This window comes from Hyalella azteca, unplaced genomic scaffold (genome assembly GCF_000764305.2).
Source record: "Hyalella azteca isolate HAZT.00-mixed unplaced genomic scaffold, Hazt_2.0.2 contig10010, whole genome shotgun sequence".
Classification (NCBI taxonomy): Eukaryota; Metazoa; Arthropoda; class Malacostraca; order Amphipoda; family Hyalellidae; genus Hyalella; species Hyalella azteca.
Window position 1 is genome coordinate 1 of NW_025940064.1, and position 5,396 is coordinate 5,396.

General features: G+C 34.5%; 1 long non-coding RNA gene across 1 annotated transcript; it reads left to right on the forward strand.

Moving 5' to 3' along the window:
- Window positions 1-185: 185 nt before the first annotated feature.
- LOC108678451 lies at window positions 186-5,330 on the forward strand. Its single transcript, XR_001931323.2, has 3 exons — window positions 186-270; window positions 4,502-4,660; window positions 5,236-5,330. It is a non-coding gene; the product is annotated as an uncharacterized LOC108678451 (long non-coding RNA).
- The last annotated feature ends 66 nt before the right edge of the window (window positions 5,331-5,396 follow it).

Consider the following 5,396-nt stretch of genomic DNA (forward strand, 5'->3'; position numbering starts at 1 on the left):
AACCAATAGTCAGTTTTGGAAAGATAGGATTCCAAAGGCCGGATCCCTTGTGAATCAAGTCACGAAAAGTTCAAGAATCGGCAACAGGCCACGGGCTTATTTCTTCAATGCCGACACTTCTATTCTATTCTAACGTAAAATTGGCGGACTTGCGGACCGCGACCTCACGGACACGGATTTGCTATTTACAAAAAGCCGTAGTTGGTAGAACGCAGATGTTGTGACTGATTATTGACGCTTTGACGGTGTCTGTTTTGTGAAAAGATCATCGTAAGTAACGCTCTTGGAACCTACATAAGCTTTAGATAATCATTTTATTCTATGTAGAAAGATAGGGCGGGGGTGGCAATAAACTTAGGAAAAACATGAACAGCTAGGACTGCTAGGTAGCCTTTCATCTGGGACGTCTGAACGGACGAACCCAAGGGCCAAGGCGAAGAATGAAACTCCTTTTTTGGAGTCTGTACCGATGACAGGGCAGCTACCAGCTGGCTGAGCTTGGTGATGCTGCAAATATACTTAGGGACCTGGGACTCTAAAGCTCAAAACGTGAACCAACCTGATGGTTTCCCAATCCTTGTCACTGTCAGTTGTGAGATGAGATGAAAGCTAATAAGCTTGCTGTTGCTGGGGTCAGGGGTGCTCAGCCTGCTATTGACAAAACAAAACAGTAATTCAGCAAATGAGCAGTTAACTAACATAGACAAACTGGAAATGCAACATGATGGGATTGGGCAAATTTTGAAGGGTTTCCAAGATTCATTCTGGTTCACTAACACTGGGACTAGAGTCACTAGACTCACTAGTCAGTAAAGTCACTAGGACTAGGAGACTGAGTCAGTCACAGTCAGTGAGTCTGAAAGTACCAGATGAACATCCTAATGGAATCCATTAGGATGTTTATCTGATAGGGTAAATGCACCATATTCCAACACTGTGGGTAATTCTGAGTCCGACAATTTCTCAACTTTCCGACACTTCTCAACTTTTTCCTTTATATTAAGCTTTGTCTTAGTTCCACGCATGCATAGATGTTGAAATAGTGACGTCGTACTATTACATGCAATATTTCCATAAAACACTAGGTCTGGTGGGAAAATATTAAGATCCGCAGAGCGAAAGTCCACGTCACCCAGTGAGAACATCAAAACACGTGTGAAAGTTGATAGTTGACCTTGCTCTACAAAATAGTGATAAACTGTTTGTGTAGAAAGAATATTATGGTTTGAGACTTTTAAATACTGTAAGTCTGTGAATATATTAGGAATCCTTTAAGAATACTTGTATTTGCTGATTTTAAGTGGTAAATAAATTAATAGATGATTGATTTAAGAGACGGATCAGGTTGTAGACACATAAAAACTAATTCTGATACGGTGTCGGAATTACAACACACAGCCGTGACAGCCGTGTGTCATATTCTGACACAGCTCACACAGGGTGTCAGAATTACAACACCAGGTGTCGGAATTACGAATTATGATTTTTAAGCGCTGTTGGAATTAGTCTCACAATATGCCGCATTTAGCCTCACACGTGTCGGAATTTATCGATTTTGTAGATTTGAATTCTAAAGGCTTTTAAATATATATGGCAACAGTTTGTGACATTTCATCATTGCTGGTTCATAGTGTGGTGTTTTTAGAGTGATATAAACCAATCAGAACTCGAGTTGCGCATTCGGTTATCTATTTATAGCCATTTATTTCTTGCTACATCCTTAAGGTGTCGGAATACGGTGTGTTTACCCTACTTTACACTAATTAAAATACTAATTTTTACTAGTAATTAATTAATTAGTATTTTACAATACTTATTTTTGCTAAACTAATTAAACTAATAATTACAATTAAGGGGTTGGCACTTGGCAAGTATGATTTCCTGAGGTATTTGCATTTCAGCAGGGAGCAGGAGAAGTTGGCCTGTGGAATTCTGGATAGGTAATATATTCTTACATCAACATAAGAAAATGGATCGAAAAACTTACCTCCTAGCCTCCTAGGCGCCTACCATGTTACACCTTCCACCGCAGTGACAATTGATACACTGAGTTCAGAAACTGCTGCACTTCTGAAATCACACACAGTTTGAAATCCAAAATTGTGTTGGCAATGCCTCCCTTGATTACTTTCATAAGTTGTTTATCGTATCTGACAAATTTTTGCAATGAACATGTTCTAAAATGAAAAAAAAATTATATCAACTTTTGCAGAAAATTTTTGCTATTTTACCAATGAAAACAAAGTTTTAAAAATCACGCAAAATGATGGGATAAACTGAAAATCTTTCACAGCATATGGGCACATTGTGCTGCCATGTAAACATTTGACAAAATGGTGTCACACACTTTGTTTTGGTTATGTTTAGTTTGATTTCACAATAAATAGATTTGATCCACATTCCACACTGAGATTTAAATGATGGAAAGTTGTTTCAAAATTTAAACACCTATTGATATGTACGGTATCCAGATATGATTTTTTTCACATTTTTGCCCTTGCCCTATTATATCAATATTTTCTTAATAACTTCAGTTCAATCTTCAAATTCTGAATGATTTTGTCTCCCATTTCAAGTTTTTGAATGTCTTGTGTCTTTTTGAAAATGTTTGTTGTTTTGAACTGGCAAATATTGCATTATATAAAACATTATGCATGTACCATGAGGTGCATTAAATAATTCAATTTAATTTAATATAAATTGATTTTTAATTTAAAATTTTTAAATAGAATTTTCAATTTATTATATATTAATAAAATTTAATTCTACAGCAATACAGCATGTACCATGTGGTATATTAAATAATTAAATTAAATTTAATAAAATTTAATTTTAAATAATTTTTTAAAATTTAATTTAATTCTACAGTTGCAACCAGTAAAAATGAGCATCATAGGAATGAAAGTAAAATTGTCATTCATACACCCCAAATTGAATAACATTGAATGAATTTGATAGGTGTATTAATAATCCCATTTATATACAGGAATGGAAATGTCGCTTTGATTTCAGAATCTGTTCCTGAATACATTTGTGAAACTACTGTAATACTTACAGTAAATACCATAACAGTAATACTATAGTACTTATATACAGTAATATTACAGTTGCATTGTGGCATTGCCAACCATAATATTACCGCTTGTTGCTGCTTCATACCGCCAAAGCTAACCTTCTGGAAGTGGCATTGCCAACCATCAAATGCAGTTGCTGGTTAGCTTTCACTGAGTGAACGTGTATGAGATTTTGCTCTCGTGAAATAGCTTTGCGGTGCATCATGTTAAGTTCAACTTTTATTGGTGGCATGATTTGTTATTAATTTGTAAATGTTAATTTGTTGTGTTTGAATTTGAGACAAAGTGCTAATGAATTAATATTTAGTCTAATTGAAATCTTGAAGTATTGCAAGTTGCAACCTTCATTCTTGATTCTTTTGAGTGTAACTTTAATCCCTCCCTATTTTTATCCTTTCCATCTCAACTAAAATTTTTGGATAAGAAAGTGGTGAAGATGAATTGGAAATAATATATGAACCTTAATTTTTAGAATTCCATCCTGCTTGATAGTAATGATGGATAGCCAAGATTCTTAATGTGTTACCAAACCTCTCTACTAGTCTAATTGGATCTTGGAAATTGGAAGAACAAATGTCAACTCCCACAGTCCTATTTGATCAAACTGTGTCCTCAGGAGTGATAGGAATCATTATCATTAAGTTTGATAAATGAAAAACATCATTGTTTGATCATACAATAATATTATAAAGGAATGACTTGAAACTTTGTTGTTCTAAATCAATCATTTGCTTCCAATTTCTCATACTAATACTTATTGAAAACAAATAACCAGCCTGGATCAACACAAACGTGAAACAAATTGGTTCACTGATAGCACAACAACAGTACTTTGTGAAGAACTAAGAAATATAGGAAAAATGTTCACAGTTCACTGCAGAGTTCACACTCATTTTCAATTGCTTTATGTGCCTCAGAAGTTGTACATAACTCAACTTATGAGTGCTTCTAGCATTTGTGAAGTTATGCATAACTTTGTTGACATAACTCAGTGTGGAAATGTTTTAAAGGTACCTACCATATTTTGGAGTTATGCGTACTTAGCGGACTTATGCAGTGCTTGAGTTGCTATAAAGACTTAGCAATGTTTTGAAATTACGACTCCATATTTATAGACAAGAATATCAAGATTTATTCAAAACCACATTTATATGTTTTAAGATTTTCTTTAGGAATAATAATTAATCCTTGTGCATTATCTAAGTAATTTCTTAGTTCACAAACTTTGTACAGTGTAGGTACCAAATTGGATAATTATTCAGAAGCTTCATGTGTGCAAGCAATAAGATTTCAAATTAGAATAAACTAGTATGTGACTTTAGGTAAAATGTTTGCTTTTTCTAATCCATGTTTAAAGGAGAGTTGTGAGCCCAATTCTGTTTACTCTGAACATCTTGCACTACCTAAAGTTGCATTATATCTTACAGAAACATTCTAGAGCTCTAAGACTCCAGCAGAGATGAAGGAGTTACCCGCATTGCAGGAGTCTTCTGATGCAGTCAAGTTAGGTGCAGGTCTCGAGCTGTGTCATCATACAGCTGAAGACTGCAGGCAGATGGAGCATTCCTTGCCAAGTTGTGTCTTGGGTAATTAGCTCATTGTAATGTTTTGATTTGTGTAATATTTTGTCATGATATTTATGAACATTGCAGTTATAGCAAAATTGATGTTTGCTCTGGTTGCCATTTGATGAAAATCAATTTTATATTTGTTCATGCACTTGCAATTTCATCAAGAGTCTGGTTTGGTTTTATGACTTATATTGTCTAAACAAGTATATATGTACAAGAAGTGTCTCTAGCATAGAACTGTTTGCTCTCCAACTTTTGGCATTAGGTTGGAAAATTTATTTGCTGCATAGTACATATTTTGACACAGGTAAGTATATAGGAAATGAAGGATTTGTCACCATTATTTGATTTTAGCTCAAATCACAGTAAATAAGTCCTTTTTATGTTAAGTTGTATGTTTTGGATAAGATTTATGTAAATTATATAAGATCTGGAATTGATGTCTGGCGTTCTCAAATTTGATGTTAATATTCATGTAGCCAGTGCTGAGTATTTTGACCATATATGATAAGCTAAGGTCGGTAACTAATGACAATTTTTAGGTATGTTCCTCAATAATTGAATCAGTACTCAAGTTGTGGCACTTGCAGAAGCTGTGAAGATTGAGCCTCGTGATGAGCAGCAATCAAACTGTGACTTGGGGCTCCCAGCTGGCTTCCTTGAAGTGGAGAAAGAGGAACCTTTCTTCATGAAAGAAGTTAGTGATTTTCCTTTGAAGAATGTTCTTTTGTTATTATTCTATGAAATTAAT